We start from the raw sequence: 11,216 nt of genomic DNA, 5'->3' as shown, positions 1-11,216 counted from the left end.
CAAAAAAAAAAAAAAAAAAAAGACTTCACAAGAATGAGCAATCAGATGTACAGTTTTTGAATATAGAAACAAAAAAGGATTATGTAACCCTGTCACTTACAGCTCCACATCTTACCTTAATGATTCACCATAAACAGCATAAGCACGTTTGGATAAGGAAGAGAGTCATGTAGTGTCTTTATTTCATACTTCTATACATAGCAATGAACAAACAAAATTATGAATATTGTAACGTCCCAGCCAGGTTGAAGCCCTTTTTTTTTGGAGTGATTGTTGGATCCGATTGAGGGAGGGTGGAGGACTGACAGCGGGGGTATGATTGGTGTAGTAAGGGGAGGCGGTACCCGGGACGAGGGGAGGGTCGAGAGGATTGGCTAGAGAAGAGGCTTAGAAGGTTGTGTGGTGGGGTTACCAAGTCGGCGATCTTTTCTTGATTGTTCAAGTAAAACTTTTGTGAGACTTTACTACGTCTGACTGGTTTTGTTTTTTTTTTTTTTTTTTTTTTTTTAATTCTTTTTCGAACTTGGCGCACACGTCACTACAATATGCACGATTAACATCACCATATAACCACAAAATCAATGAATTAAGCGAACATGAAAAGGAAGCTAATTGTGGAGCCCAGGTTGCCCGCAGCTGGCATATTCACTTGAACCCAAGACACTGACAGTCATGAAACTGACATGGACTGGACAATGAGGACACAAACACACAGACACACAGAGCAAGGGATGGTGTGAATGTTCTTCTCTTCTGTCCATAAATAAATAAATAACCCGCAATGATCAACAGTACAGAGTAATGGGGATTGTGGACAAGAGGTGAAAAAGAGAGTGCAGGCAGGGTGGAGAAGAGTGTCAAGAGTGATTGGTGACAGGTGAGTGTCAGCAAGAGTGACAGGGAAGGTCTACAGGACGGTAGTGAGACCAGCTATGTTATATGGGTTGGAGATGGTGGCACTGACCAGAAAGCAGGAGACAGAGCTGGAGGTGACAGAGTTAAAGATGCTAAGATTTGCATCGGGTGTGAGGAGGATGGACAGGATTAGACATGAGGATATTAGAGGGTCAACTCAGGTTGGACGGCTGGGAGACAAAGTCAGAGAGGTGAGATTGCAATGGTTTGGACATGTGCAGAGGAGAGATGCTGAGTATATTGGGAGAAGGATGATGAGGATAGAGCTGCCAGGTAAGGGGAGAAGAGGAAGGCCTAAGAGAAGGTTTATGGATGTGGTGGGAGAGGACATGCAGGTGATGGGTGTAACAGAACAAGATGCAAAGGACAGAAAGATATGGAAGAAGATGATCCGCTGTGGCAACCCCTAACGAGAGCAGCCGAAAGAAGAAGAATGAAAACATCATTCTCTGAGGAAGTCAAATAAATAACAATAAATATTCCATTAAAACTAAGGATAAAATCAAAAGTCAGAATCGCTTTTAAAATTGCCTGTCCAGTGTGTTCTCACTGTTATGCTCTACTCTCGCACCGCTCACCCTGGCGAAAGTGACCCTTTGTCAACCCTCCCGGCCACCATCCTTCAGCATTAACAGGGACGTACCAAGCCAGGCTCAGTCTTCCCTACGTCTCCGTCAGCGTCTACTGGATCTCAGGGACCCCAGGTTGCTCCTGCTGCATTGTTCACCCCTGAAGCGCCTCTCATGTAGCTCCACTGCTGCATTTCCTCTGACTACTGTGCCACTTTCTCTTCCAATTGGCCTCAGCTCAATTCTGTGCCAACAACAATAACAATTATTTATGTAGCATGTTTTCATATAATGTAGCTTTACAAAATGAAGTAAAAGGAAGTTAATGTAAAACAAACATCCATCCATCCATTATCCAACCCACTGCAGTATATCCTAACACAGGGTCATGGGGGTCTGCTGGAGCCAATCCCAGCCAACACAGGGCGCAAGGCAGGAACAAATTCCAGGCAGGGTGCCAGCCCACCACAGAAAACAAAGATTAGACAAAAATATTATACAGTATGTAACAAAGAAAAAAGTTAAGGACAAACAAAAACTCCAGTTAGGCTGGAAAAAAACAAACAAAACCAAAATCTGCAGGGGTTCCCTGGCCAACAGACCACCCAGCCTCCACTGGGCATTTTACCTAACATAGATGTTCTAAATCAGTCCTTATGGTTTTCAGGCTTCACATGGAAGAAACTGATGATGATGGTGGTCATGTGGACTTGTGGGACACACGCAGTTCAATCCTTTGTTGCACTCACTCACTCACTCATGTCCTTGATTCTCTGTGTTCCTTTTTTCTTTTTCCCTTTGCTCTCCGCAGCCCTCTTTATACTCCTGTGGGTGTGGCCTATTAATTACAAGCTCACCCAATCAAGCCATCAGCTTGCTGCCACACAGAACACCCTGCTCCTCAGCCGCACCCGCACCCACAGAGCCCGAGCAGCACTGCTTTTAGTTTAAAAACTAAACACACACACACACACACACACGCACACACTGCCATGGTCACTCTCCAAATAAAAGGTGGGCACTTTGGCTAAGATTTTAAGAAGTGTTTTTTGAATGTTGATTGATGAAAAGCGCCTGCGCTTTATTTTACAAGTGATGTATGAGAGACTTATTTAATACTTTTTAGTACACTTTTTAACTTAATATAACCATGGTTTTTAAAAAGTATTTTATTATATATATATATATATATATATATATATATATATATATATATATATTATTTTCAACTTTTCAGGCTTGGGTTTGTTTTAGTATCATTTTGTAATCAATATTTTAACACTTCCTTTTACTGTATTTCTATCCATTACTAACGCCATCTATGGGTGAAATCTTGAACGATTCTTCATATGAAAATTCAATCCATCCATTTTCCAACCCACTAAATCCGAACACAGGGTCACGGGGGTCTGCTGGAGCCAATCCCAGCCAACACAGGGCACAAGGCAGGAACCAATCCCGGGCAGGGTGCCAACCCACCGCAGGACACACACACACACACCCAGCACACACTAGGGCCAATTTAGAATCGCCAATCCACCTAACCTGCATGTCTTTGGACTGTGGGAGGAAACCGGAGCGCCCGGAGGAAACCGACGCAGACACGGGGAGAACATGCAAACTCCACGCAGGGAGGACCTGGGAAGCGAACCCGGGTCTCCTAACTGCGAGGCAGCAGCGCTACCACTGCGCCACCGTGCCGCCATATGAAAATTTCATTTCTTAATTAACATTAAGAATTAATTGATTAATTAGTGAAACTGATTATTGATTCATGTATTGTCATTCATCGGAAGGGAGGAAGTATGCAAAATGTCAAGTCATTTGGACAATAGGAAGTTGGTTAAATATCGATTACAATATTTGTACCAGACAACAAACAGATAAAGTTAAAATAAGCACGGTAATAATAATAATAATAATAAAAATATCAGTAAACAGTTGTAATCAGTGATGAGCAAAATGATTTGCGTAGGGTTGCCAGATTAAAAAATTAGAAATACAGGACACACTTAAAATCTCTCTCTATATTACAATATATATATATAAATGTATACATGCCCTTACACACCCAGACCAATATATTATATAAAAGTAGAGACATATGTTAAAAACATAAAGCAAGGATTTTAATGGGTTATGAGGAAAACAAAAGTAATATCATTTAAAAATTATTTCCTGAAAGTGCAATTACATACACCACAGTTAGCTTCGAAACAGCTTCTGCCTTGTTTGATAAATGTCCATTGGCTGGAATACGTCAGTCAGTCATTGTCCAACCTGCTATATCCTAACACAGGGTCATGGGGGTCTGCTGGAGCCAATCCCAGGGTGCAAGGCAGGAAACAAACTCCAGGTAGGGCGCCAACCCACCGCAGGGCACACACACACACCAGGGACAATTTCGGATCGCCAATGCATCTCACCTGCATGTCTTTGGACTGTGGGAGGAAACCCACGCAGACACGAGGAGAACATGCAAACTCCACGCAGGGAGGACCTGGGAAGCGAACCCGGGTCTCCTAACTGCGAGGCAGCAGCCCTTTAGGTGGAATATTCATCACGAAATTTACTCTTACGTTTTGGCATCTTGGGATGGATGGATGGATGTTGTTTGTTGCCAGTCACTGGATGTTGCAATGCTGATCCAGAACTGCACAGCGACGCGGCTGGAGAACAAAACGGTGACAGTGCCGCTGTCCTCAGCCAACCATAGCAACTGAACAAGTTGCAAGCAGGCAGCAAACACGAGTTTCCTCGTTACATTTGGGTTATTTTCATCAAGAGAAACTGAGAAAAGAAAGTATAATTACTTATGAAGTTACAACTAAGTACTGTAAGAAGGTAGTAAAAATATATTTTTATTACGAAATTTGAAAACGAACTAAATACTGGACATTTGGATGCCCCTGAAAGATCAGTATGGGACAGGGGACAAAATGATTAAATATGGGACATGTCCCGTATATAAGGGACGTCTGGCAACCCTAGACTTGCGTAAAATTCTCGTCATTACCAGATAGATTTTCATCTCATCTGCAACCGTTTTCTCCATGTGCAATAACCTGGCACAGTTTATAATGGAGCAGATCGTGGAAAGGTGGATATGGGGGGACACGAGTATGTGGCCACCGGCGCTCAGCTTATGGAGCTGGTGAGGGATATGACATCACTAATGGTGTTACCTGCACCTAAATAAGGGGTGACAAGCAGAACTGATGGCATGAAGGTGCGATGGAATGGTGTGGAACCCCACGGAAGGAGACATTGGACATTGGAGAGAACAGATCATGATGGACATGTGGAGAATGTGCAGACTAAACACGGACAGTGAGTAGCATTGATAAGCAAACTGGACTGTGGGAGAAGACCCACATGACCCTGGGAGAACACGCACGCTCTGCACAGAAGTGCCAATCCCCCCACACACATATGAGAATTGCACTGTGCCAGCTGTGATCAGAGTGGGTACATTAGCTTAACATTCCAAACACTCCTGCCTGCAGCTTGTCTTGCTCTTTTCTGGTCTAGCGCAGGGGTCACCAGCTCTGGTCCTGGAGGACCACCGTGGCTGCAGGTTTTCATTCTAACCCGTTTCTTAATGAGTGCCCTGTTTGTGCTGCTAATTAACTTCTTTTGAACTCATTTTAATGGACTTGTTCTTGAAGACTCAGACTTCTTAATTGTTTCTTTTTCCTTAATTAGCAGCTAAACAATAATGATACACAAAATGAGCCAAAACAACTAGTGTCCATCACACAATATCTGAAAATAAAGAAAGATAAAGGTATCAGGAATGTCGATCTTCTTGGGTCACCAAAACATTTTAACATTGCTTTTAGAAAAGAGAAGATCAACAATTTTGGAAATGTCTGCTAATGCACCACGGGAGCAGCAACAAGCCATGGAATTAAAGAGCGCCTTCAGCTGCGGAATAACTCTTAGGGAGTAATATTGTTTATTTTCCACCTCACAAAAAAACACACAAACTCTCATTTCACTGAGTTTCCGGTTTCACAATTGTGAAATCACACGTGAAGCGAATTTTAGGGGCGGTTTTGCAAAACAATGTGTAATGAAACTCCGCTCTTTCACTCATCACTGGTTGTAATGTACACTAAAACCTTGGATTGCGAGTAACTTGGTCTGCGAGTGTTTTGCAAGACGAGGTAAAATTTTTAATAAACTTTAACTTGATAAACAAGCGAGGTCTTGCAATACAAGTAGTGGGCTATATATATTACAGTAATCCCTCCTCCATCGCGGGGGTTGCGTTCCAGAGCCACCCGTGAAATAAGAAAATCCGCGAAGTAGAAACCATATGTTTATATGGTTATTTTTATATTGTCATGCTTGGGTCACAGATTTGCGCAGAAACACAGGAGGTTGTAGAGAGACAGGAACGTTATTCAAACACTGCAAACAAACATTTGTCTCTTTTTCAAAAGTTTAAACTGTGCTCCATGACAAGACAGAGATGACAGTTCAGTCTCACAATTAAAAGAATGCAAACATATCTTCCTCTTCAAAGGAGTGCGTGTCAGGAGCAGATCATGTCACTGAGATAGTGAGAGACAAAAGCAAACAAATCAATAGGGCTGTTTGCCTTTTAAGTTTGCGAAGCACCGCGGCAGAAAGCTGTTGAAGGCGGCAGCTCACACCCCCTCCGTCAGGAGCAGACAAAGAGAAAGAGAGAGAGAGAGAGAGAGTTTGTTTTTCAAGCAAAAATCAATACGTGCCCTTCGAGCTGACATGCAGCTGCACAAAAGATAGCAACGTGAAGATAATCTTTCAGCATTTTTAGACGAGCGTCCGTATCGTCTAGGTGTGCGAACAGCCCCCCTGCTCACACCCCCTACGTCAGGATCAGAGAAAGTCAGCACAAGACAAAGAGAAAAGTAAGCTGGGTAGCTTCTCAGCCATCTGCCAATAGCGTCCCTTGTATGAAATCAACTGGGCAAACCAACTGAGGAAGCATGTACCAGAAATTAAAAGACCCATTGTCCGCAGAAACCCGCGAAGCAGCGAAAAATCCGCGATATATATTTAAATATGCTTACATATAAAATCCGCGATGGAGTGAAGCCGCGAAAGTCGAAGCGCGATATAGCGAGGGATCACTGTACACTGTATATGCGCTTTGTCTGATGAGCGTCACGTGATCACAACTGAGCTGATGATTCTTCTCTCTCTCTCTCACTGCGGGATTGTGGGTAATTGTCTCCCATTCTCGGTCTCAGTCTGCGTGCCTCACTCGTATAATCAACATCCGTAAGAGCGTATATGGTTTACTACAGCATTGTGACCACATGTGTGTGTGCTATAACATGTGAGTCCCTGTCTTGCACCTCAAAACACGAGGCTGAGTGTCAGTACTTCAGCGACGCCAGCTTTATTCAGCTTGAAACAGGAACAGCACGGTTATTGATTGCAGTGAGATGTGCTGCTCTCCTATACACAGACACAGCAGTCAGGCAGGGTCTTGAACAGGTTAGTGGATAAGTAATGCTGTGCCCTGCGCATTTGTAATGTCCGATCTTTTCGGATTCGCTTTTGCGGCGAACTGCTACAGCGCTTGGGAGCCTGCGATTGCTTCGGGACGCCCTTCCGCGTGTCGTCCCGTTGGGTGGAATCCCAAAAGAGTTTAGAAACTTTACAGTTCATAAAGCATTTTTTTAAATTTTGTGTCCAAGTGTATTGACTCTTCAGGCAAAAGCAACTGTCATTGGATATGTTCCTTGTTAAAGTCGCAAAAAAAAGAAGATTCCAGTGAGTGAACAGACAGCAGTGACTGTTAGAGTGAAAGTCGCTCTACACAATCACCCTCCTCCTCCTCCTCCTCCTCTCTCTCGTCTCCCTCACACCAGCCATGATTCTTTTCTAAGGTAAAGTGCAGGTTAATTTGTTTTATGTATTTTTACTTTATACTTTGTATTAATCATATTTATATGAATAGTTTTGGGTTGTGGAATGAATCATCTGAGTTTCCATTATTTCTTATGGTGAAATTCGCTTTGATATACAAGTGCTTTGGATTAACGAATTATACTCGCAAACCGAGGCACCACTTGTATCTAGACTTTTTAAGATGCTTTGCATAAAGGTGCCAGCCAAAATAATACTAACAACCAAGGGCGGCATGGTGGGTCGTTATGCTGCCTTGCAGTACGGAGACTGGGGTTCCTATTCCCAGTGCTGCATGTGTGGAGTTTGCAGGTTCTCACAGTGTCTCTGTGGGTTTCCTCCTGTAGTCCAAAGACATGCAGGTTAGGTGGACTATCGTTGCTAAATTGGCTTTTGGGTGTGTTTGTGTACCCAGCGATGGACTGGCACCCTGTACTGGCGTTGTTCCTGTCTTGTGCCTGATATTTGCTGGCATAGGCCCCAGTTGCCCTACGACGCTGCACTAGATAAGCCGGTTTGGTAGACGGATGAATGAAATAATAAAGAGAAAGAAATCCATCAAACCTGGGAAGACACGCAAACCCCACACTGGCATGAGATTCCAACCCAGCAGTGCCATCCACTGTGCCACCTCACCTCCCTGGGTGTAAGTGCATCCATGGTTAAAACATTAATATACAGTGGTGTGAAAAACTATTTGCCCCCTTCCTGATTTCTTATTCTTTTGCATGTTTGTCACACAAAATGTTTCTGATCATCAAACACATTTAACCATTAGTCAAATAAAACACAAGTAAACACAAAATGCAGTTTTTAAATGATGGTTTTTATTATTTAGGGAGAAAAAAAAATCCAAACCTACATGGCCCTGTGTGAAAAAGTAATTGCCCCCTTGTTAAAAAATAACCTAACTGTGGTGTATCACACCTGAGTTCAATTTCCGTAGCCACCCCCAGGCCTGATTACTGCCACACCTGTTTCAATCAAGAAATCACTTAAATAGGAGCTGCCTGACACAGAGAAGTAGACCAAAAGCACCTCAAAAGCTAGACATCATGCCAAGATCCAAAGAAATTCAGGAACAAATGAGAACAGAAGTAATTGAGATCTATCAGTCTGGTAAAGGTTATAAAGCCATTTCTAAAGCTTTGGGACTCCAGCGAACCACAGTGAGAGCCATTATCCACAAATGACAAAAACATGGAACAGTGGTGAACCTTCCCAGGAGTGGCCGGCCGACCAAAATTACCCCAAGAGCGCAGAGACGACTCATCCGAGAGGTCACAAAAAACCCCAGGACAACGTCTAAAGAACTGCAGGCCTCACTTGCCTCAATTAAGGTCAGTGTTCACGACTCCACCATAAGAAAGAGACTGGGCAAAAACGGCCTGCATGGCACATTTCCAAGACGCAAACCACTGTTAAGCAAAAAGAACATTAGGGCTCGTCTCAATTTTGCTAAGAAACATCTCAATGATTGCCAAGACTTTTGGGAAAATACCTTGTGGACTGATGAGTCAAAAGTTGAACTTTTTGGAAGGCAAATGTCCCGTTACATGTGGCGTAAAAGGAACACAGCATTTCAGAAAAAGAACATCATACCAACAGTAAAATATGGTGGTGGTAGTGTGATGGTCTGGGGCTGTTTTGCTGCTTCAGGACCTGGAAGGCTTGCTGTGATAGATGGAACCATGAATTCTACTGTCTACCAAAAAATCCTGAAGGAGAATGTCCGGCCATCTGTTCGTCAACTCAAGCTGAAGCGATCTTGGGTGCTGCAACAGGACAATGACCCAAAACACACCAGCAAATCCACCTCTGAATGGCTGAAGAAAAACAAAATGAAGACTTTGGAGTGGCCTAGTCAAAGTCCTGACCTGAATCCAATTGAGATGCTATGGCATGACCTTAAAAAGGCGGTTCATGCTAGAAAACCCTCAAATAAAGCTGAATTACAACAATTTTGCAAAGATGAGTGGGCCAAAATTCCTCCAGAGCGCTGTAAAAGACTCATTGCAAGTTATCGCAAACGCTTGATTGCAGTTATTGCTGCTAAGGGTGGCCCAACCAGTTATTAGGTTCAGGGGGCAATTACTTTTTCACACAGGGCCATGTAGGTTTGGATTTTTTTGTCTCCCTAAATAATAAAAACCACCATTTACAAACTGCATTTTGTGTTTACTTGTGTTATATTTGACTAATGGTTAAATGTGTTTGATGATCAGAAACATTTTGTGTGACAAACATGAAAAAGAATAAGAAATCAGGAAGGGGGCAAATAGTTTTTCACACCACTGTAAGCATCTCCATCGACACACGCAAACTGCACAAGAACGCATTCACATCTCTCTGTTCCCTTCCATATTACTGAATTTGATTGTCTTTTGATACCTTGGTGAAGTAAATTATTTCAAATTATTCTAAGAAACTTTTCTATTTGCATTGTATAACTAAGAAGTGTCATAAAACCAAAGAGCTGGCAACTCCTTTTTGAGATTAGGCATCTTTCATTTGTTCTCATCTGCCATGGATCCATTCCTTTCGTGTGCCCGAAGCTGCTGGAATAGGTGGGCACTGAAGAAAAAACAAACAAACAATCAACAGAGACAGAAAAGAGAATCTGAAAACAAGCAGCACCTTTTGAGTGTCCTCCATCCATTGCCACAGGCTGACACTTTGTCTGGCCTTAAATGGCCTTCACGTGGAGCTCATTGGAGCGGTCGCACAACTGGAATGTTTCCACCCACAGTCTGAATCACGATGCTTGTCGGATTCCATTAGTCAGCTTTTGTCTGCAACTCCCTGAGAAAGAGCAGATGAAATGTCATCACCTTCAAATGCTTATTGACTCAACGGGGGAAGCCGTGTTTTACGGAAATCACTTAAAAGATTTAAGTGGGCTGAGGAGCAGTCTGCAGGTGGCATGGAGGCCAGCCGCTGTCTGTGTGGAGACTGCATGTTCTTCCTGTGGCCATATGGGCTTTTCCTCCTACCTCCTAAAGATATGAGTGTCAGGTGGATTAGTGATTTTCAACACACCCCAACTCAGTAGGTTTGCATATAAAGGGTACGTTAATGTACTGGTGCCCTGTCAGTTCCTACCTTGTGCCACTGGTAGTCCTGAACTAGGTTCTTAATATGTGAAAGATTAAGACATTTTTAATGTATAGTAGTAGACTTCATTTATATATATCTCTCTCTATTATTAAAAAAAAATCTTGGAAGGCTTGGAGATGAGACGCGAGACAAAAGGACAGCTGCTGTACAGGTTTTTAAATGTTCGAAGCGCCGCATGAGATGCAGATCACACGGCATGGCAGCAGCAACAGCAGATCGAGCAAAGAGGAGGTAAAAAGAACTGTGTGTGTTTCCCATTGTATTGCCGTTTAAGAGGGGGTATCGGAGGAGCGACCGCGTCTCCTTAGTGTGCGTTCAGCCCCCCCTCTTCACAACGCAAGTAGCAGAGACGCATTACGTGCCCCGGGGGGTTTGTGGGGGTGAGTGAGCGAAGCGAGTACTGTACTACTACTGTACTAGTACTGTATAAAAGTCAATGTATGTGTCCAAACAGCTGGAGTGATTTTCATGAAACTTGGTACACACGTTTCTCATTGGTCGACTAAAAATACTGTAGGGTGAAATCAGCCCTAACCCACCCCCTTCTGGGTAGAGTGGGGGTGATCGTGCAGTCTTACAGACAGATAGACAGATAGATACTTTATTAATCCCAAGGGGAAATTCACATACTGCAGCAGCAGCATACGGATACAAAAAAACAATATTAAATTAAAGAGCAATAAAAATGCAGGTAAAAACAGACAATAACTT

This window comes from Erpetoichthys calabaricus, chromosome 9, assembly GCF_900747795.2.
Source record: "Erpetoichthys calabaricus chromosome 9, fErpCal1.3, whole genome shotgun sequence".
NCBI lineage: Eukaryota > Metazoa > Chordata > Cladistia > Polypteriformes > Polypteridae > Erpetoichthys > Erpetoichthys calabaricus.
The sequence above is the reverse complement of the archived record's forward strand: the minus strand, read 5'-3'. Positions refer to the sequence as shown.